This window comes from Papio anubis, chromosome 3, assembly GCF_008728515.1.
Source record: "Papio anubis isolate 15944 chromosome 3, Panubis1.0, whole genome shotgun sequence".
NCBI lineage: Eukaryota > Metazoa > Chordata > Mammalia > Primates > Cercopithecidae > Papio > Papio anubis.
In genome coordinates, this window is record NC_044978.1 from 72,606,964 (window position 1) to 72,630,588 (window position 23,625).

Sequence of the window (23,625 nt, forward strand, 5' to 3'; positions counted from 1 at the left end):
TCCTGTTTCAAGTCTTGATCTGAACAGTGTACACAACTTCTATGTTGCCAAATCCTATGCTCTGCCAACGTTTTCTCTGTTGGACAAACGCCTGTATCAAACAAACTAGTGCATTTTAATTTAATTTAAGCTCCTTCAAGTTACTTTTGACAGATCACTCATTTGCTTAAAGGTGTCAAGAGTTTCATATATAGATTCGTAAGTCTTGGCATCGCCTTCTGGCAGAGACAGCTGTGTGTTGAGAAAAGGTATGTGTTGGCCGGGAGCGGTGGCTCATGCCTGTAATCCCAGCACTTTGGGATGCTGAGATGGGTGGATCACCTGAGGTCAGGAGTTTGAGCCCAGGATGACCAACATGGAGAAACCCTGACTCTACTAAAAAAAAAAAAAAGAAAAAAAAAATACAACCCGGACATGGTGGCACATGCCTGTAATCCCAGGTACTCCAGAGACTGAGGCAAGAGAATCGCTTGAACCTGGGAGACGGAGGTTGTGGTAAGCGGAGATCGTGCCATTGCACTCCAGCCTGGGCAACAAGAGTGAAACTCCGTCTCAAAAAGGAAAGAAAAGGTCTGTGTCTCCTTTCATGGTGTACATTTGGCTCAAAATACTGAACCAACAAAGGTACCTTATTTCTTGATCTTTGTGTCTAAAGAGGGTGACTTGTTCTTACTATGAAAACTAAGCATCAGAAATGTTTATCATCCATCTTTAGATGGTAAAGTGTGTACACAATTTCTTTATTCATTTTTCTGTCCACTGGATGTTAATAAAAATTCAGAAGCCATATATTAAGGATATCAGAAATTCCGAAAATCTCCATTCCCCAGAAACTGCGTAAGGAAGGGCCCACAAGGCTACCATATCATCCCCAGAATAGGAGAAACACCTTCTTTTTTACTATAGTTAAGGGAAAAGTAAATTCTGTTACACGATGTCACAAAAAAAGTGATTAGAGATTATCAAAATTTTGTTTTAATTAATCTAATACAATATACAAACTATGTAATATTACTCTTATCAGTATTACTACTATTACTATAACTCAGTCAACAATAACTTGGGGTTTCTTGGCCGTATTTTTAATACTCTAAGTACCTACACTTTATTAAATCTTGCACATATTTGGCAATCTAAGTAGAGAATCTCTTATTAATTCATACTCCATTAATATAAAGACCAACTTCTTTGGCAGGTTGGGGCTAACATTTAATTTTGGAAAATTAAAAAATAACATTTTTCAAATGGCTTGCTAGGAAAATAATATAAAATAGCATAGGTATATTTAAATCAGTTACAAAAACAAAATATTTGGAGAATTTCAGCAGTATGTCATACAGAATATAGAGAAGCCAAATTCTGATATTAGCTGTGACTAATGTTAGAATTTGCATACAAATTTTAAGCTCTTCTGTTGAATTTTAGCTCTTCTGTTGTCAGCTACATGACAAACCAAGACCTTCAATTTGTGTCTTTTGTTATGCAAAACATAAATATATTAATTGTCCCTTCCTATGAAATGCAGTTGTGAAAATTAATAGCTATAATTTATTTAAAGTGTTTACCACAGTGCCTTATACACATTAATAATTCATAAATATCATTATATTTTATTGCTGATAGTAATTTGTATACAAATAGGTAATATAATTTTAAAGTAACAGTTAACTACTTAAAGCAGTGAATTTCTCCTTGATAACGTTTCATTAATAGTTTAATTCTGATGGTAGTAAACCTTTATCTCTTTAAGTTTCCACAAGCTAATTACCCTAAAAGAGTTTTTTAAACTAACATTTACTAAAATTCAACATGCTTGTGAATTTATTATATCTATCTATATAATACATACATAAACACATATACATATGTACTTTTTGGGATTTCAATTCCACTTAAAATAATTTCTTTGGGGTATGTAACAAATGACAGAGATAATATACTAAAGTTGATGAGATAACTTGGTGAGAAAATATATTAAATTTAATAAGGAGTATAATTATTTTTATATGCCAAAAGATACAATGGGAAATAGAAATTATCAGTTTAGGTAATTGATCTGGAATAGGTGGAAGAAGAAATAATATTGGAGGTAAACATTTTTTTGAGAAACATTAACACGTGTAAAAAATGAGCAAATAAATTGAGATGTAGACATGTATATTTATAGGTAGATGTTTTATATTTAATGTTTTTAAATAACAGAGAAAACCTATGCAACAAATTTATTTCCATCAATAAATAGAAATGTTGGCATTGCAAATGCATCTGCAGCAAATTCATGAACAATCTGCTTTGAAGATGTTATCTTTCTTGAAGTATTTTTTGAAACATCACAAGGTTGGTCCCACCTTTACTTTTATATCCTGTTCTATATGTAAGAAGAAAAAACAATGAACAATGATCTATATTTTGTAGGCAAATTCTTCTCCCAAACCCTTCAGTCATAATGGAATGCTCTTTGTGTCTCCAGATTAAATATTAGAAAATAGAAGTCAGAAAAAGCAATTTGTTTACCCAGTCATGATTAATATAATGAATTATTTTTCAAGAATTATCAACATATTTTCTTCTTGTAGGTATCTTTTTAGAATACTTCTAGCACTGTTTGTTTAAAAGGCTTTTCTTACTCCAATAAATTTGCCTTGGTGTTTTTGTTGAAAGACATTGATGTGTGTCCTGTATGTGTGTGTGTGTGTATGTGTGTGTAGATCTAATTTTTTCCACTATTTCTCTGCATTAATGTGGATTGAATGTTTTATATTGCTTGATTTCTCCCTCTGGGGTGACTTATTGGTTACATACCTTTATTATTATTATTATTTAGTTATGGGGTACATGTACAGGATATTGCACAGGTAGGTAAATGTGTGCCATGTGGTTTGCTGCACCTGTCAATCCATTGCCTAGGTATTAAGCCCAGCATGCATTAGCTATTTTACTTAATGCTCTCCCTCCCCCAACCCACCCCCACGACGGGCCCCAGTGAGTGTTGTTCCCCTCTCTGTGTCCATGTGTTCTCATTGTTCAGCTTCCACTTATAAGTGAGAACATGTGGTTTTTTGTTTTCTGTTCCTGCATTAGCTTGCTGAGGATAATAGCTTCCAGTTTCATCTATGTTCCTGCAGAGAACATGATCTCATTCATATTTATGGCTGCATAGTATCCCATGGTGTACATGGACCACATTTTCTTTATCCAGTGGCTCGTTGATGGGCATTTGGGTTGATTCCATGTCTTTGCTATTAGGAATAGTGCTACAGTGAACATATGCTTAAGGTTACCTTAATAATGAAAACTAGTGTTACTAACTTACCAATAAGAATGCAAGCTAACATTTTAGCTCTACTTTCCACTCATTGGACTTGTGTGCTGCTCTTGCTGAATATTTAATATATATATTATATATATGTTATATAAGATATATACTGTATATATATTATATAATATAATATATTTTATATATTATATTATATACACTTTATATATATTATATTATACTTTATATATTATATAATATAATATATATACTTTATATATATTATATATATGGTATTTCTAGGATATTATTGTTTTATATATCAGTATGTATTCATATTTAACCAAATTTGCATGAGAATAATCGGGCTCAGGGTTTGACTTGTGAATGATGCTATTTTTGGCTTTTATGAACAAGTCTGAGAGGTTTGAAATTTAGGTTTACTAAATTGGTCTGTTCACTAAATGTAAAAGAGAGACAGAATAAACATGTCAAAAGCTGAGCTTAGCTGGAGCGCTGATCTGACAGATGTCACAGTAGCGATTAAGAGAACATGTCAAAATGAAAACAACAGTCAAGCCGTTAATCACTTACAGCAAGAGGATAAATACAGAAAGCACCAACTCCCCCAATGTTCCATTTTCCCCATGGAAAGGTGCCAAGTGAGTGTCAACTGTATCACAACAGATGAGAGGTGCATTGTCTCATGAGAGCTGAGTGAGTCCTGAACAAAAGACTCCCGATATTTTATGGACCCAGGGGCTAGAGGGAGAGTAAAGGTGAAGGGTTAGGGGTGGAAAACTAATGAAAACTAAGTTCAGGTGAGGAAAAGTATTTTCGGCCTCACTCCTTCCCCTCTGTAAGCAAGTCTCAGTAGAGGTGCCTAAGGAAGTCCTCAGGGAGAGCCCCTTATAAAGAAGCCTCCAGTGGAGTCAACTGGTCTAGAAATGCAGCAGTGAGTAAAGCATGGCCAGCAAGGAGGCCAGAGTCTTGGCTGCAACTCCCTTCAGAGGCTACAATGCACTCTTTGTGTACCATACTTGGTGTGGGGAGGGTAGTTTCCTCTGTGAGGCCTGAGAGGTACAGTCTTTGTAATTGCCTATCGTCTGGCCTAATACAACAACACACATAGGATTTCGGCCTAGAGTTGGACTACTTAATTTTGTCATCATTTAAAGAGAAATAATCTACAACTACGTTAAATTGTTCTTTCTGCTGTAGGAAATATATTCTTTAATAAAGCCTATCTGTTACACATATAGAATGCCAACTAAAATAGTTCAGCTGTTATTCACATATTTGGGGTTGAAAGACTGATAGTGCACATGCAATTTTCCTGGAGTAATGGAAGAGCTACCTGGCCCTGCAGGGAAAAGTACTTGAAAAATTTTGCATAGAGCCATAATCACAATGCAGAACTCTGCAAACATTAGAATTATAGAATGATACACACATTTTAGATAAGATCTCAGTAAACATTCTATTTTTATTTCTGACATTCTATTGAAAACAATGGCTTGACAGTTTTGTTGAAAACAGTGAAAATAGCCTCAAATGAATGCTTATGTGACAAAGTGTCCAATTGTCCTCTGAGTCATGCCCTTTGACCATTAATTATATACATATATATATATATATATATATATATATACACACACATATGAAACGGAAATATTTAAGGTTCATGTTTTTTAGGTTTAACAAATACTAGCCTACCACAATGCCATTATATATTCAGTAATACACACAAAATTTAACAAGGAATTCTTTTGCTTCCAGTAAAGGGATTACTCACATGTTTTACTAGTAAATCCACCATTGGATAACTTTCTGTTGAGAAATCTGGGGCTATATCTTCCACCTCCAGTTTCTCAATTCTCCCCAATTTGTGTTTATGAAAAGGCTTATAGGTATTGATCAAGGATTTCCCAGGTATCTCAACCTCACCCATCAACCATCAATCCTAGTCATTACTTTTAGAATGTACTTCTTCATATAGTTGAAAATGCAATGGGTTTGTTATTTGCGAAACACTGAAAAAGGAGTTTCCAAATCGATGCTAACCAAACTTGTATGTATTTTAGAAGACTTTTAGAAAGCAGCATCTAGAAACAAAATGACATAGAAGCTTTATTAAAATGGCTCTACAATGCATTCTAATACTGAATCTTGTGACCACACAGGTATGTTAATTTTATTTATTAATACTTAACTCTATTGAAGATATCTGTGGCAGAAGGGTTTACATTTGTGTGAACTATTTTGGGGGTCACTGAAAAATATTTGGGGTGTGTGTGTGTGTGCATTCGCATGCGCGTGTGTGTGTGTCTGGGTGTTTAACTTTATCAGACTATTAGAATAACTCCAGGAAATCGGGACATTTACATAATAGAAAGATAAAATATTTTACTGAAGATTCCTCAGAGTATCCAGTTTACTTCTACTTTATTCCCTTCATTTTTGTTTATGAATTAATTATTCAACTTTCCTTATTCCATATACAATTTGGATCATGAATTAATGATCCACAAGAGTTTAAGTAGTTATTTAGAAAACCAAAACACCTCTTCCCCCTCATTACCTTCATTACTCAATGGTTTCTGCTTCACTATTTGGTGCTATGGTTTGAACGTCCTTTCCGAAGCTCATGTTGAAATTTAATTGCCATTGTGATAGTATTGATGGGAGCGGCAGCTCATCTGGAGCAGCCTCTGCAAAGATGCCAGCTGCATCAGGGGAGTCGCCACCGGGGCTGTGTGCTCCATGGGTTGGGCAGAAGACAAGAACAGGCGGGAGCCCCACCCCCTTCCAAGTTGGTGGGGTGGGAGCCCCAGCCTCCAGCATATAGCTGCAGCCACCAGGCCCCGGCTGCAGACCCGGGCATCCCTGCACTCTTGCAGCCGGGAAGACCCCTATCCCTGTTGGCTTGGAAGTGCCTGTTTCCACTGCCTGGCCTCTCCCCACTCCTGATTCCCACTCCGATTTTGTACCAAAGTTGAGGCCAAGCTTGGGTGCTTTCATGACCCTTCTAGGTGTGCGCATGCTCCAACTGATGCTGACACGTCAATCCTCCTCTGCCTTAGCCCCCTCCAGACTTTGGGTGCAGATGAGCACTAGAGGAAGGTCAAGGAGAGGCTTAGCGCAGTTCGGCATGGTCCATGAGGCACTTCTTAACACAAACAGCATTGGTGCTATGTACGACATGTTGATGGTGGCAGGAGACAGACAGGTTCCTGGGCAGAGAGGAACGGTCCAGATGAAGCTCCACCTTCGAGCCAGGGACAGCCTGAAGCCGGGGAACCAGGCTGTCAGTTATATGTGGAGTCTGAAACTCCAAAAGATAACTTATGGTGCCTTTTTTTGGATCCGTCCATGGCCACCCACAGACCAATCTGGGGCCAATTAGCGGCCCTGACCCACACACACTCAGCCAGACTCAGTCAGATGTTGGGACAACCTGCGGACCTGCTTGCAGATAGGAGCTATGCAGCTATGCACTCCAGGTCTACTCTCAGCTGGGGACTGCAGATGTCAGGATGACCTGCCTGCCAATAGGAGCTACCTACTGTGGGTCTCCTCTCCACTGAGAACTGGACACTTATTGGGACAACCTGCCTGCAGAAAGGAGCCACCCACTTTGGGTCTGCTGAGGGCTGTTCTGCTGCTCATTGAAGCTCCTCTCCACCTTATTTACCCTTCAGTTGTCCACATACCTGATTCTTCCTCGACATGGGACAAGAACTTGGGACCCGCTGAATGGCAGGACTGAAAGAGCTGTAACACAAACAAGGCTGAACTCCCCCATGCTTCCTGCCGCATTGTGGTTAGTGAGAAGGAGAGAAGAGCTGTGGCTCTTCAGGGAGCCCAAACCTAGGGGTTCCCAGGGCTTGGGCTGTGACATCCTCTTTGGGGCTCTGCAGTTCCTTGCATCTCCAAGCTTCCAGGCACCACCACATCCCTCTCATTCAGACACGGGTGTTCACAGTGGAAGTTGTGTGCTGTACATCTGGTCTAGCCACAGCCTCAAATGGAGCTGGCATCTGTGCCAGCACCTGGAGCTGCCAACCCTGCTGTAGCAGACAGCTTTCCTGGCTATGCTCAGTGCCTGGAGCCCACACTCAATTGCCTACACACCCCTTGTTGCTCCACACCTGGTTTGCCCTTGGCAGGTGTGAGATCCAGGCTGGTAGCACAACCCGAGTGCAGCCTGTCAGGCTGAGTGGGTGGAACAAGCCCAGCAGAAGAAAGCAAAACTCAGACAGAAGGTGCCTCTGACCACAGAGGTTTCTGGCTGGTGAAACGACACCCCAAGGATCCTATGACAGTATTAAAAGATAGGGCCTTTATCAAATGATTAGGCTATAAGGGATCTGCACTCATGAATGGAATAATTCTATTATTGTGGGAGTGGGTTAGTTGTTGCTGGACTAGGTTCTTAATAAAGGAATTAGCTTTCCAGGTGCTGTGGCTCAAACCTGTAATCCCAGCACTTTGGAAAGCTGAGGTGGGAGGATCACTTGACCCTGGTGTTTTAAACCAGCCTGAGCAACATAGTGAGACCCCATCTTTACAAAAAATTTAAAAACTAGTCAGCTCTGTGGCTTGTACCTGTGCCTCAGGAGGCTGAGGTGGGAGAATTGCTTGAGCCCAGGAGGTCAGGACTGCAGTGAGTCGTGACTATACCACTGCAATCCAGCCTGAGTAAAAGAGTGAGACGCTGACTCAAAAAAAAAAAAAAAAAAAAGTGTCATACTCACTCGTCTCTGGTAGGTTTGCTTGCCCTTCCACTTTCTGCTTTCTATCCTGTGATGATGTAGCACAAAGGTCCTCACAGGATGCTGGCGCTATGCTCTTGATTTCCTAACCTGCAGAATTTTGATTCAAATAAACTTAAATTGTCTCCAAACTACCCAGTCTCTGGGATTCTGTTACAGTAGCAGAACACAGACAAAGACATTTGGTCAAATTAAATTTAAGTATTTGGGCATGTACTGAAGTAGCCAACTAATTTGTTCTGTCCTTTCCAACATAACGTCTGTTGTCCAAATCTAGTATCATTCTCCCTAATATACCTTTCACTCATTTTTTTTTTATTTTCAAAATTATTTCTACTACCACATGTACCTAAACATTAACATTTTAAGGGGGGTTGTTGATTTTTATATGAATGTGCTAAAAAGCAATTCATGGCATGAACAGAAACATAAGTAAAACACATTGTGGAAGATCTTCCACACTTTAAGTGCTCAGGTTAGGATAAATGAGAAGAGTAATATAAGATTTTTGTTGATGTTGACTATTAGTGGGTTCATTTCATTATACTATACAGAGTTCTGAAATAGATGATAAAATTCTCATTCTATGAAACATCCTGTCTCTGAGGTAGGGTATTAGGAACTGTGGCAAAATGAGCAAAGATGGAGACTTGTTCAGTTTAATTCAACAAATATTTGTTTAACTCTTATGAACAATGTGTGTGCCAGAAGAGTGTTTAGAAGAGCCAAAGTTGAACAAATCAAATCCCTGCCCTTCAGTACTCACAATCACATGGGGAAAGTGAATTTAAGCTATATATATTCTTATATTTCTGAAATCAGCATGCATCTTAAAATTAACACCATGTCAAAATGTAATTGGCAGAACTTTTACTTTTTTAGTGTTACAAAAATAATGGAATAACTTACTCTCCATTACAATGAAATTTAGATTTGATAAAATGTGGTGGTTTTACATAAGACAGAACAAAGACAATGCTAAAATAAAGAGATTAAAATATCCTTTTTGGGGTATTTATTTGGCAATTTATTTTCATTTCTCAACTTTTACTTTAGTTTCAGTGGTAAGTGTGCAAGTTTGTTATATAGGTATAATGTGTGATACTGAAGTTTGGGGTACAAGTTATCCCATCACCCAAGTAGTGAGCATAGTACCCAACAGATTTTCAACCCTTGCTTCGCTCCCCATTCTAGTAAGCCCGTGTTTATTGTTCTCATCTTTATGTCCATGAATAACTAATGTTTAGCTCACACTTTTAAACATGAAGCATTTGACTTTCTGTTCCTACATTAATCCTGCTTAGGATTATGGCCTCCAGCTGTGTCCATGTTGCTGCAAATAACATGATTTTATTCTTTTTATGGTGGCATAGTATTTCATGGTGTACATATGCTACATTTTTAAATCCAATCCACCATTGTTGTGTGCCTAGGTTAATTCCCTGTCTTTGCTATTGTAAACTGTGCTGTGATGAACATATGAGTTTATGTATCTCTTTGGTAGAATGATTTGTTTCCTTTTGAATATACACCCAGTAATGTGATTGCTAGGTCTAATAGTAGTTCTGTTTTAAGTTCTTTGATAAATCTTCAAACAGCTTTCCACAGTGGCTGGAATAAGTTACATTCCCATCCCAATAGTGTATAAGCATTTCCTTTTCTCTGTAACCTTTCCAACATCTGTTATTTTTTGACTTTTTAGTAGTAGTGATTCCACTGATGTGAGATGGTATCTCATTATACCTTTGATTTGCATTTCCTCTGATGATTATTTTTGATGAGCACTTTTTCATATGTTTGTTGGCCACTTTTATGTCTTCTTTTGAGAAGTGTCTGTTCATGTTCTTTGCTCATTTTTTTAATGGGATTGATTTTTTTTTCTTGTTGATTTAAATTCGTTATATATTCTTGATATGAGACCTTTGTTGGATGCATGGTTTACAAACAATTACCCCTGTTCTGTAGGTTGTCTGTTTACTCTGTTGATGTTTTTTTCACTATGCAGAAGCCCTTTAGTTTAATTAATTAATTAATTGTCAGTTTTTGTTTGGGTTACAATTGCTTTTTAAGACTTAGTCACAAATTCTTTCCCAAGGCCCATGTAAAAAAGTTGTTTCCAAGGTTTCCTTCCAGAATTTTTTTTTCCAGAAACTCATTACTCAGTAATAGAATTCTTATAGTTTAAGATCTTATATTTAAATATTTAATCTATTTTGAGTTAATTTTTGTATATGATGAAAGAAAGGAATCCAATTTTATTCTTCTGCATATGGTTAGCTAGCTATCCCAGCATAATTTAGAGAGTAAGGAGTATTTCCCCCATTGTTTGTTATTGTCAATTTAGTTGAAGATTCAAAGGCTATAGGGGTACAGCTTTATTTCCAACTTTTAACCATTTCTTAATTGCCTGCATGGTCCAATAAGAAGTATAACAAAAATAATTGATATGTGTTTTTACTAGTACTTTGTTCATAACTAGTACATAGTTATGGTTATTCTCTTCTATAATATACTGGTAAATTAACATCATATAGCATAAATAATCATTTTTTTCCAAATCTGCTACTAATAATTGTCTCACAACATAAAGTGAGAGAAAATATTAAGATATAATATATAAATCCAGTAACTGTTTCCTAAGTGCTTCTGACACCTATTTTTAATATTCTCTGCTCTGGTTACATTTCGAACAGTATAACCGAATCGAAATTCTATGTCAGTTCTTCCTTTTTCCTATTTTGGAAAGAAAATAAAAATAAATATACATATGAAACATATACTATAATTACATAGATTTACATATGTATATTATGGGTATCTATGTTATGCTTATGTATATATGAACATATCTATATATGTATATTTCAATGTTGATTTCTCTTCAAAGTCAAAAATGTGGATATGAAAACAATATAGAACACATATGGAAATCTACTTTCTGTGCCACAATTAATGAATGCATTCCAGACAGATAGTTGTCACCTCTTGCAGTATTGATAACAACTGCTCTTCTTTGTAAAGTCCAATTATAAGTCAGTTTATTTTTCCTGTCTCCAAGATCTAATAATAAAAAACAATATGCATCACTAATATAGTGCAAATAATGAACTTTAAACAGTTCTTTTAAAGTTTCTATCTTAATCTTCTACATATTTTCTCAAGCAATTAAAAACATAACTATCTTTTCAAGTCACAGTTTAATAATATTTCTTAAGTATATCTAATTTTACCTAAATTCAAAGACATGTGATAAAAAAAGTCATAGCAAAAGCTTACATTAAAACTTATTATCTTTTTAATATTATATACAGTTTTTGTTATTTTAAATTTAGAAAAAGTTATGCTTTACACTTATTTTGCAACTCTGTCAAAATCATAGATAATTTCTACTATGTCAGGATAAAAATGGAAAACGTATTTTTAATACCTGATTTTTTTTTGTTTTTTATTTTTTTGAGACGGAGTTCCAGCCTTGTTGCCCAGGCTGGAGTGCATTGGCACGATCTTGGCTCATTGCAACCTCTGCCTCCTGGGTTCAAGCGATTCTCCTGCCTCAGCCTCCCAAGTAGCTGGAATTACAGGCATGCACTACCACATCTGGCTAATTTTGTGTTTTTAGTAGAGGCACAGTTTCTCCTTGTTGGTCAGGCTGGTCTCGAACTCCTGACCTCAGGAGATCTGCCGGCCTTGGCCGCCCAAAGTGCTGGGATTACAGGCATGAGCCACCTCGACCGGCTTTTTAATACATTTTAAGGGAAAAGGTATTATTTTAGCCTCCTATTTTCCAGCTTTCTCCAGAAAAAAAAAAAAAAAAAAAAGCTTTAGATTAAAAAAAACCCAAAACCAAAAACTTCTGTCACTAAATTTTCTTCTACTGAGTAAGCTAGAATGTGGGAATCTATTAAAGAAAATCACATAAAACTTCAGTCATTTTCTAAAGCATGCAACAAATAATATAGTACTCTAAATCTAAACCTAAAGTGGAAATAAATACTTCAACTGCATCTCAGCATGATATTCAAATCTCTTGCTCCTATTTTACACACACACACACAGATATATAGATATACATATAAAATATGTACATATATAAATGTATGTACATGTAATTTATAATTATTTGAATAATAGTTAAATCAAGGTTAGAAAGAGTGAAGAACAAAATCAATATATTACCTTTTTGTGTTCATGCTTCTGACTTTAAAAATAAGATATAAATTATCAGAGATATCTTCATTGTGACATTACTTTCTTATTTATTAAACTAATTAAATATGCTAAACCTTTCATGGCATAACCATTATAGTAATTCTTGCACATTTCAAAAGAAGATGATAATAGTTATTATGTTGGATTGTGAAATAATTGGACTGATTACCAGAATCCACAGAAGACATTGAACTCATGTCATTTAATGATAAAATATAGCTATTGAAGATTTCTAATTATGAATTTGTCAGGTGGTGGGGAGACAAATGATCTGATTTTACTCTTAAAAAATGAAGGACCCACAATACAACATAGGTTTCTGGGGAATGTATTGCAGGTTTTTTTTTTTATTATAGAAAATGTTGAATAATAGTGTGAATCCCTGTAGAGAGAAAAATGTTTTCTGACATCAGGAATATTTTATAAAAGAAGCAGGAAAATAATTTCCCTCAGGGTAGCCCAATGAAATACTAGAAATAACAGAAATAACAGAATTTCATCTTACTCTCTTCCAAACAAGAATCAGCATTTATGATGCAATAAGCAAGAGCAAAGCACGTAAATATAATGTGTGGTGACAGTGTCTGCTTTGTGTGTGTATTTTGTGTGTGTGTGTTTGTAAGCAAATGTGTGATAGAGATAAAATATACCCAATAATTTTGTGAATAAGAATTTTAAGCAAATTTTCCTGTGCTCATTGCTGATTTCTCTTAACATTTCTTCATTATTAAAATTACAGAAGACAGCAGGTAGCTTAATAAAGTCACTTTGTTTATTCAAGAAAAATATGTTTTATATATGGGAAGATACAACATGACAAATTTCAAAACATACTCACATGACTCTTACACCTGACCATTTGAACTAATGATTCAAGAAATACTAGCCATTGACTGGGTACAGTGGCTCACGCCTGTAATCCCAGCACTTTGGGAGGCTGAGACTGACAGATCATGAGGACAGGCGTTTGAGACGAGCCAGGCCAACATGGTGAAACACCGTCTCTACTAAAAATATAAAAAATTAGCTGGGCGTGGTGGCAGGCACCTGTAATCACAGCTACTTGGAGGCTCAGGCAGGAGAATCACTTGAACCTGGGAGGCAGAGGTTCCAGTGAGCCGAGAAACCATGCCACTGCAATCTAGCCTGGGAAACAAGCGAGACTCCCTCTCAAAAAGAAAAACAAAAAGAAATACTGACCATCAAAATACATATGTGAACCATTCTTTGACTGGAGAAATATGATCCCGTTAGACACCGCTCCCCAAAGAGCCTTGTTTCTTGTATTAAACCTATGTAGAGTTTAAAATTTAACATGTAAATGTCATTTTGGTAGTGGGATAATGCTATTTTCTCATTGATTTACAGAGTTTATGTTTTATTAATCTAAATGAATGTACAAAAACTATTTGACAAAATTCAACACTCATTTTTGATAAAAAATTATCAACAAGGTGATATTTGGAGAAAAATGCCCAAAAAACCCACAGCTAAAATCATATTTTATCTTGAAAGATTCAATGCTTTCCCCCTAAGTATGGGAACAAGAAAACAATGCTGCCTCTTACCACTTCTATTCAACATTTTACTGAAGGTTTTACTTAAGGTGATCAATCAAAAAAGTTTATAAAGAAAATAAAACTATATTTGCAGATGACATGATCTTGTCTGCATAGAAAATCCTATGAAACCCACATAAAGAGCTATTTGAACTAAGAAAAAAAGTTCAGCAAAGTTGCAGGGTAAAAGGTTAACACACAAAAGTCAGTTCCTTTCTATACACTATCAATAAATCATCTAAAACTAGAATGAGAAAAAATAATTTATAATAACATAAAGAAGATAAAGCATTTGGGATGAAATAACAAAATGAGTTCAAAATTTATATCATGGCCAGGTGAGGGGGCTCATACCTGTAATCCCAGCACTTTAGGAGGCCAAGGTGTGTGGATCACTTGAAGTCAGGAGTTCGAGATCAGCCTGACCAATATGGTGAAACCCCATCTCTAGTAAAAATACAAAAATAGTCAGGCATGGCGGTGGGTGCTTGTAACCCCAGCTACTTGGGAGGCAGAGGCATGAGAATCACTTGGACCGAGGAGGCAGAGGTTGCAGTGAGGCGAGATCACACCACTACACAGACAGAGAGAGACTCCATCTCAAAACACAAACAACACAACACAAAACAAAACATATATTCTGAAAACAACAAAACATTGTTCAAAGAAATTGAAGAAGCCCAAAATAAAAATTAAGGTATGTTCTTGGATCAAAGACTTATTGTTGTTGAGATGAAATTGCTTCCCAAATTTTTCCACAGGTTCTATGTAATCTCTATACAAGTTACAAAATAGATGCTTGTAACAACGTGTAATTTTAAGGAGCCCAGAATAGGCAAAACAATCTTGAAAAGAACAAAGTTGGAGAGTTGGAGGACTCACATTTCAGATTTCAAAAGTAACTACTTAGTTACATTAAACAAGTCAATATGCTACCAGCATAATGATAGGGATACAGATCAATGGAATAAAATTGAGAGCCTGGAAACAAACCTACACATTTATGGTTGGTGGATTTTTAATGAAAGTACTAAAACAATTCAAAGGGGAAAATAATAGTGTCTTCAGTAAATCAGTCTGGGACAACTGGCAACGAAAAATTAACATAGATCTAAACATAATAGCTAGCACTAGAAAACTCTTAGAAGAAAAAAAATATAGAAACATATCCCCATTACTTCAATCTAGGCAAAATCTTTTTACATATAATAACAAAAACAACAATGACAAAACTACAGTACTTCATTAAAGTTAAAAGTTCTCGTGATTCCAAGGTGCATCAGTCTGTTCTCATGCTGCTATGAAGAAATACCAGAGACCAGCTAATTTATAAAGAAAAGAGGTTTAAGTGACTCCAAGTTCTGCATGGCTGGAGAAGTCTCAGGGAACTCACAATCGTGGTGGTAGGCACCTCTTCACAAGGTGACAGGAGAGAGAAGTACAAAGGAAAGTGGGGAAAATCCCCTTATAAAGCCATCCGATCTCATGAGAACTCACTCATTATCAGAACAGCTTGGGGAAACCGCCCCCATGATCTAATCATCTCCCGCAAGCTCCCTCCCCCAACATGTGGGGATTATAATTCAGATTATAATTCAAGATGAGATTGTGGGTGGGGACAGAGCCAAACCATATCACAAGGATACCCTCAAGAAAGTGATGAGACAACCCAGAGAATGGGAAGAAATCTTTGCAAAACATGCATCTTATAAGGTACATATATGGAGAATGTCTACAGATGCTTTACACACACATACAAATACACACACACACATATATAACTCTGACAGTGAAATAGTGATAAGACAAATAATACAACTTCTTCACTGGATATTTTTGCAATTGCCTGGTCAGTACATGAAATGATATTCAACGAATGTAGCCATCAAGAACATGTAAATCTAAACCACAATGAAATACTACTTCTTGCCCACTGGAGTAGATGTAATCAATAAGACATATATAAATATATACAATAACAAGATTAAATCCATAAAAAAGAAGACAGATAATAACAAATGTAGCTGAGGATGCAGCAAATTTGGGACCTACATACATTATTCCTGGGAATGCCACTTTGACAACAGTCTCCAGCTTTTCAAAAGTTAAAGAGAATTATCATATAGTCCCAGAATTTCACACCCATATACAAAACCAAGGTAACTAAAAACATATTTATAGACAAAAACATGTACACTAATGTTTATGGCTTCACTATTCATAGTAGAAAATACAGAAACATTTCAAATGTCCATGAACTTAAGAATGAGTACATGAAATACATGGAATACATGTACACGGAATGTTATATTATTCAGTAATGAAAAGAAATGAAGCTGATGCATGTCACAGTAAAATAGATAATTAAAACATGTTAAGTGAAAGAAGCCAGTCACAAAGGACTACGTATGTTATGATTTTTATATGTGCAATGTCTAAAATCGGCAAATCTAGAATGATAAAAAGTGGATTCATGATTTTCTGGGGCTGAGGAGAAACAGGGAGTGACTACTAATTTGTAAAGGATTTCTTTTCGGGTGTTGAAAATATTTTAAAATTAATCGTGGTGGTGGCTGTACACGTCTGTGAATACACCAAAACCCACTGAATGTGCATTTCAAATGGGTGAATTGTGTTATTTGCATAATATAAAATATATATATTTAATGTAAAACATATGTAATGTGATATATTTAAATATAAAATATATACATTTTAATATAATGTATATTAATATAAATATATATTTAATATATATATATATATATTTTTTTTTGAGACAGAATATCGCTCTGTTGCCCAGGCTGGAGTGCAGTGGTGCGATCTCGGCTCACTGCAAGCTCCGCCTCCTGGGTTCACACCATTCTCCTGCCTCAGCCTCCCAAGTAGCTGGGACTACAGGCACCCGCTACCATGCCAAGCTAATTTTTTTGTATTTTTAGTAGAGACGGAGTTTCACCGTGTTAGCCAGGATAATAGAAAATATTTTATATCAATAAAGCTATTGTTTAAAAATGGTAACAAACACTCAAAACTCAAAACACTCTAGAGAAAGTAAGATAAATTTTTGATAAAGGACAAATTTCTTTCATGTTTATAAATGTTACAACTTGCCTTGTTGTGTTGGCATCTGTGACCCCTATAAAGAGAGAAATCAAAGATGTGTGAAGAGCTGAATGTTTCTAAAGAGAACAGAAAACTTTTAAAGACCGATAAGTTACCAGAGCTTGTTGATAGCATCAGCGTCTCTACTTCCTCGTCCAAGATGTATTCACAGAAATTATCGAAGCCATTAACTCTATCTAGTGCGAATATTTTTCTTTAGTTCGTTGTGTTTTTATTTCTCTACTTCCTTTGTGAAAAGCCAAGATATACATCAAGTTATGTGAGAGAACTCTGAAAAATTCAATTAGGGAGACTGAAAGTCACTGAAAAAGAGAATGTATTGTGCATCTTTTTCTTGCAGATGACCTCTGCCAATGTGGTACCAGATTTCTTTTTCTCTGATTTGTGTTTTTGAAGGAAAAGAGAATTGACAAAATAAGAATCTTTGAGGTTTTTTTGTGTGTAAAGTAGGCCATGTGGACTCTTGCTAAGCATAAGCCCTTCCTTTAAATATTTTATGCAAAGAGGTCACCTGATGAAGGGGCAAAAATGTGGTGTCCTATTGCAGGCAAGAGTTAGCAGGAGAAAATTTAGAGAGTCCAAACTAAAGTGAATTTCTATCCTACAAGTTCTCTTAAAACTCTCCCTTTTTTGCACAATGGAGTCAGCATTTGGATGCCAACTTCATAAATATCAATGACAGTCAATCTTAGCTAGGGGAACCAATGAAGGACAGAACAGCACCGTAAAATAAATACTATTTTCTGCCTTTTTCAGTTTCCGGAATCTATTCTCCAAACTCAAAGAAAATCACCCTGAAAAAGGAAGGTAGGTGGAGAAAAGTAGAATATTTGGTCCTTTCCACATTCAATTTCTGCTTAATGAATGGGAAACCATGGGAGTTAAAGTGCATATACAATTTTGGTTTGACTACTAAGTTTATTACACTTAGAGTTTGAAAGTCTGATCAAGACATGCGTAAAGAAAAGAAAAGAAAGATTATTCAGAGGAAGTGACTTCAAGAGTGTGAGAGAAGAAAATAGAGTATTAATTTTGAGATAATATTTGAAAGAAATCATATAAAAATTAAAAAGACTATACTGATTCAAAAAATAGGTTAAATACATTTATATCAGGTTATCTCAGATTACATTGTCATTTCAGCAGCATCATAAGTGGAGGGTAGTGATGAGGTTACTTTGTTAGAGGAATGCAAAATGTTCATAATACATAAATGGGAATTCTAGAGTGATTAATAAAACAATTTGTGATGGATTAAACTTATAATTCATATATTTTAGGAGAAGTAATAATATTCAGGTGACTCTTTCCATTAGATCAAATGGAAATAAAGAGAAAGTGTTTGCTAGAGTTCACTCATCTTTCTATTACCAAAATTTCCTTGTAATCAATGTTCTAGAAACTGTGCCAGACTTTAGATGTGAAATGGAAACTACTCCAGATGCTATTTCCTCGGGAAGCCTATGATGGGGTAAAGCATTACATAAATAATTAACTAAACACATTAAATGCTAATAAATTCTGCTGAATACTATGAAGAGAAGCAAACAATACTCAAAGTAAAACTGAACAACAAATAAAAATATGGGTGAACTGGCGTACTTTTTTTGAGTGGTCCAAAAAAGCACCTATTAGCAGATAAGATTTAAGCTGTCATTTTAAGAATAGAGATGAATCACTATCTTCAGTTGTGAAATCAGGGCTAACATTTGCTAAGGGTTTGAAGTGCTTTGCAGAACTTCATATTTGATAGGGAATGGAATAAGTGAGTAGAAGTGTGTGTAGTGGGCGATGAGTTTGTGCAAGTGTCAAAGGGATATGCATGGAGGGTGAAAGATCGGGTGCAAGGAGTCTTCAAAAGGCTTTACATGATCACTTTTGTGGATTGCATTTGACTTTAACTTCACTTTGGTTACAGTATGGCATATCCAGGATTCAGGGAGGAAAAAGAAAGGACAGTTAGGAGTTTCAATAAGGATTTCAGATGAAAATTGGGGGCATGTATGCATGTGACTTCAATTGAAATGGACAACAATGAACAGAATCTAAAATATATTTGGAGATAAATCATATATGGGTTAGGATAAAGGGGGAAATCAACAATAAGTCCTAGATTTCTCACTTGGCCAATGCAGATTTAGTGGAGACATTTATCAAGATAGGGAAGAGAAGATGGGGCACACAGCAGGTTTAGGGGTGGAAAGCAAATATTCAATTTCAAATACATTTGTTTGAATGTAGCTTTGTATGATCTGAACTCAGATATAAAGCAGGTGCTTAGATGGAGGAGACCACTGTTTTTGTTCTAGATATAAAATCGTTGGTGTGGCAGTTGAGAGAAAATCAGAGATAAGAGAGATTCTAAAAATTAGTGAATTGATTATTCAACTTTCTTATCTTAGTTTAGAAAGATTATAGGGATAAAAACGAAGCCAGGAGAGGACAGAAATCTGACATAAAATTTAGGATTTAAAAGAATTGCCCTTTAAAGGTGATGAACAATTTTAATAGACGTGTGGGAATGAGAGAAGAATAATAGAAAGAAAAAGTTTTAGTCAAATGTTTGAGTTTGGGATTCTTCAAGATAAAAAAAAAAAAAAATACAGAGGGATGGTAATGCCTGAGGTATAACATCCTGTTGAAGGCTGCATTCAAGAAAACAAAAATAAGAAAAATAAAGATTAATGGAGTCAATGAAGTGTAAGAATCTGCTTAAGGCTTTTTTGTCAAGTATAACTTTATATGCCTCACAAAAGCATTTTTCTTCACATCTTAGGAAGCAAAATGCAGTAGTTCTTCGAAAAACATTTGGAATAATAAAGATTTTCATTTATATGTAATTTTGGTTTTCCTTAATTTTAGTTTCATAAAACTTTTCTATAATGATCTATAAAGTTTTACACATCAAACTGAAAATGACTAAAGTTATAAACAATTTCTAAACCATTAAGGAAAATAGAATAATATCATATCAATAAAGCATGTATATGCTAATTTTGCTTATCAGTAAAACACAAGTGTCTTCAATTATATTATCCAAATTATGTATTTATATGTTCATGACCTGGTTATATATAAAATTTATATTTTGTTATTGCTAATGAGAGTAGTAAACAACATTTTTCCTTTTTACTTTTCAGTTCAACATAGTTCAGAATCCCTGAGAAATACATATAAAACCAAAAAAAAAAAATATGTAAAAATGATAGTACTTTTACTGTCTCAGATTTGTAGATAAATAAACTGGTGTCTCATAGCTGAAGAGAATCCACTTCTCATTGTACTCCTGAACCAGACAAACTTGCCCCTCCACCTAATGCTCTTCTGGATAACTGCCAACAATACACCCATCTGAACAGGCAGTTCCCAAGAACAGGGAACCCAAGAACCAACTTGCTCAGCAACTTTTGTTGTGTTCACTCATCTTCTTTTCCCTGGGGGGAATGATGGAGTGGGTTATGAAAAGGACCAGTGGATGCCCCCATGGAGCTTGTCAACACTGAAACCTGATACATGGTTCAGGGACAGTCTTCAAACACTTTGTGTCATTTTGCATTTTTAGTTTTAAGAGAAACTTGCTGTGACTGAAAATAAATTTTTAAGAAGGTATTATGTTCCTCACATAATCTTCAGGAAAACTGGAATACTAAGTTTAAAGTTACAGGGGTTAGAAAATGTCTCATGCCAAACCAGTGATCTGATCCAGTGAAGACATCTCTATTGCATTTGCTAAAGGAGTCTGATCTCGCTATCACAATTTCTGCCACCAGAACGATTACTCTATAGTTCCTGCTTATTTTTAACGAAGTCTAATTAGTGAAGTCTCAGTTACATGTTGCACTACTCTCTTTTGCAAGAGAAATTTGGAAAGTCAGTATCTGGCAGTTTCAGCTTCTTTAGTAGGAAGCTAGATATGTTTCTCACTGAGATTCATAGTAGTTCAATTCCCCAGATGTAGAAAAAGGGGTATCGATGTTACGCAATAAAAAGAACCATAAATGCTCAGTACAACCACCACACTTGCTGTCATTTATGCATTTATATTTACTTATTTAACTTATTTAAGATACATTTATCTTACTGTCCACAAATTTACCCTGCCCTTTGGAGATGCCTCTGAACAATGAATCTAGCCACTACATAATGCAAAAGATGTCTAATTCATTCTCAGCAGAAGGCAACCCAAAACCTCAGGGTCCTGCATCATCACCAGGCTCAAAATCTTTACTGATAGTCATTTTATTTTCTCAGCTTTTTTCGTGTTCTCTTTTTGATATTCTATTACCTGTGGATTAAATTATAATGCCATCAATTAACATCATATCATGTGAAAATACTGAGAAAAGTAGAGGAAATAGCTTCCTTTACATAAAATAGCACGTAAGTAAATAAGGAGATAGGCCAGGCGCGGTGGCTTACGCTTGTAATCCCAGCACTTTGGGAGACAGAGGCAGGCAGATCACCTAAGGTTGGAAGTTTGAGACCAGCCTGGCTAACATGGTGAAATCCCATCTCTATTAAAAATACAAAAAACAAAAAAATTCACCAGGCATAGTGACATATGCCTATAATCCCAGCTACTCGGGAGACTGAGGCAGAAAAATTGCTTGAGCAAGGTGGAGGTCACTGTGAGCCAAGATTACACTGCTGCACTCCAGGGCGTGGGCACAGAGTGAGGCTCTGTCTCAAAACAAACAAACAAACTACATATATATATATATATATATATAGAGAGAGAGAGAGAGAGAGAGAGAGAGAGAGAGAGAAATGTTGAACAAAGGCTCTATTTGGTGAATATGTTTTTCCTCATCCACAATCAATTCATGTTCCTTTTACATTCTCTTGGCACTTAACTGATCAGAATTCTCTAGTTTATGATATGATCCACTCATTCCTGAACATTCTGATTCCTGGGAGTTATTTCCTGTATGAGCCCTCATTAGCTTCTACTCCTTTATGTTGGTGGACAATAGCAGTATTAGAGATAGCCGAGAGAACCACATATATTCCTTCCCTGCTTCTCCCATTTCCTTGTAAGAGTTAAAATGAGCACCCCAGCAAATGCCAAAACACACTTTAGATAATCATGAATACCACTAATGAGCAGAAAGCACTGTCAGCTTCCAATATGATACAAACTTTACTTTGTCCTTAATGGAAGTAGTCATATTGGATGCAAAAAAAAACTAAGTTGAGGACTTAGGTGTCAATAGGATAAAAATAACAATTTGTTCATAAGTTATAGGCACAGTAATGAGAGATGAAATTGCCTCAAAGCCTTGGATCCAAAATCTATACATTTAAATGCTGGAAAAAATACAATTATTTTTGTTTGCTTACTCAGAAAATAATGGGAATATGCGATTTTAGGAATAACTTGCCAAGTCAGGACATGGCAAAATTTAGTACACTATGCTTAATATTTTAACCAGAATTTAGTTAACATTAACAGATTGTTAAAATAATTAATGTGGAGAACATTTTTCTGCAAGCAAATTGGCATCTAGGCACATTCCATTATTTGATTTATTTTGTGTGTATTCGTACATGTGCTTACAAAACTCATAGGATGTCTCACAACTTTTGATTGGTTCCAGTAAGTTTTTAAGCAACAATATGTATAACGTGCTCTACATACAAACTTTTCTCTTTTAAGAATTCATTGTTGAGGGTGGGCGGAGGTGATACCAATAGGGAACAGCCTCCAGGCCCCCAACTCCTAGCTACCAGCCGCCACAGAAGACCGGGTGATTTCTACTTTCAACTGAGGTACTGGGTTCATCTCACTGGGAGTGCCGATCTATCGGTGCTGGTCAGCTGCTGCAGCCCGACCAGCCAGAGCCGAAGCAGGGCAAGGCATCGGCCACCTGGGAAGCAGCATGGGGAAGGGAATCCTTTTCCAGCCAGGGGAACTTCCAGACACACAACACCTGAAAATCGGGTAACCTCCACCCCACATATTGGCGCTTTGGCAAACAGGCACACCAGGAGATCATATCCCAGCTACCTGGCCGGGAGGGTCCCACGCCCACGAGCCTCCCCCTCATTGCCAGCACAGCAGTCTGTGATTCACCGGCAAGGGCAGCAGCGCAGGCTGGGGAGGCCTGGGCCACAAGCGAGAGGCTTAAGTAAAACAAAGCTGCTGGGAAGCCCAACTGGGTGGAGCTCACAGCAGCTCAAGAAACCTGGCCGTCTCTGTAGACTCCACCTCTGGGGACAGGGCACAGCTACACAACAACAACAACAACAACAAAAGCAGCAGAAAACTCTGCAGATCTAAACGCACCCTGACAGCTTTGAAGAGAGCAGTGGATCTCCCAACACGGGAGGCTGGAGATTCGAGAACGGGACAGACTGCCTGCCTTCAAGGGGTCCCTGACCCCCGAGTAGCCTTTTTTAACTGGGAGACACACATCCCCCACTAGGGCAGTCTGACACCCTGCACACCTCACAGGGTGGAGTATACCCCTGGAGAGGAAGCTTCCCAGCAAGCAATCGACAGGTACACTCGCCGTTCAGAAATATCATCTCTGCAGCCTCTGCTGCTGATACCCAGGCAAACAGGGTCTGGAGGACCTCAAGCACCTCCAACAGACGATAGCTGAGGGTCCTGACTGTTAGAAGGAAAACTATCAAACAGGGAAGGACACTCTACACCAAAACCCCATCAGTACATCATCACCATCATCAAAGACCAGAG